The sequence below is a fragment of the Nematolebias whitei genome, chromosome 6 (genome assembly GCF_014905685.2).
Source record: "Nematolebias whitei isolate Nwh7 chromosome 6, NemWhi1, whole genome shotgun sequence".
NCBI lineage: Eukaryota > Metazoa > Chordata > Actinopteri > Cyprinodontiformes > Rivulidae > Nematolebias > Nematolebias whitei.
The window spans coordinates 48,256,588-48,256,861 of record NC_056503.1 but is presented as its reverse complement, the minus strand read 5'-3'; the positions used below and the strand labels follow the sequence as shown (position 1 = coordinate 48,256,861).

General features: G+C 39.8%; 1 protein-coding gene across 1 annotated transcript in view; it reads right to left on the bottom strand.

Annotated features, from left to right (window-relative positions):
* The window catches only part of LOC119410805 (ryanodine receptor 1), a gene marked incomplete at its 3' end in the record, with an annotated part of 36,024 nt that overhangs the window by 29,836 nt on the left and 5,914 nt on the right, over positions 1-274 (bottom strand).

The window sequence follows — 274 nt, the reverse complement described above, 5'->3', positions numbered from 1 at the left end:
TAGCTGGTGCTCTGATGCTTTTAGCTTGTGTTCTAATGCTTTTAGCTCGTGTTCTACTGCTTTTAGCTTGTGCTCTGATGCTTTTAGCTTGTGTTCTGATGGTTTTAGCTTGTGTTCTGATGGTTTTAGCTAGTAATCTGATGCTTTTAGCTGGTGCTCTGATGCTTTTAGCTTGTATTCTGATGCTTTTAGCTTATGCTCTGCTGCTTTTAGCTTGTGCTCTGCTACTTTTAGCTTGTGTTCTTCTGCTTTTAGCTTGTGTTCTTCTGCTTTT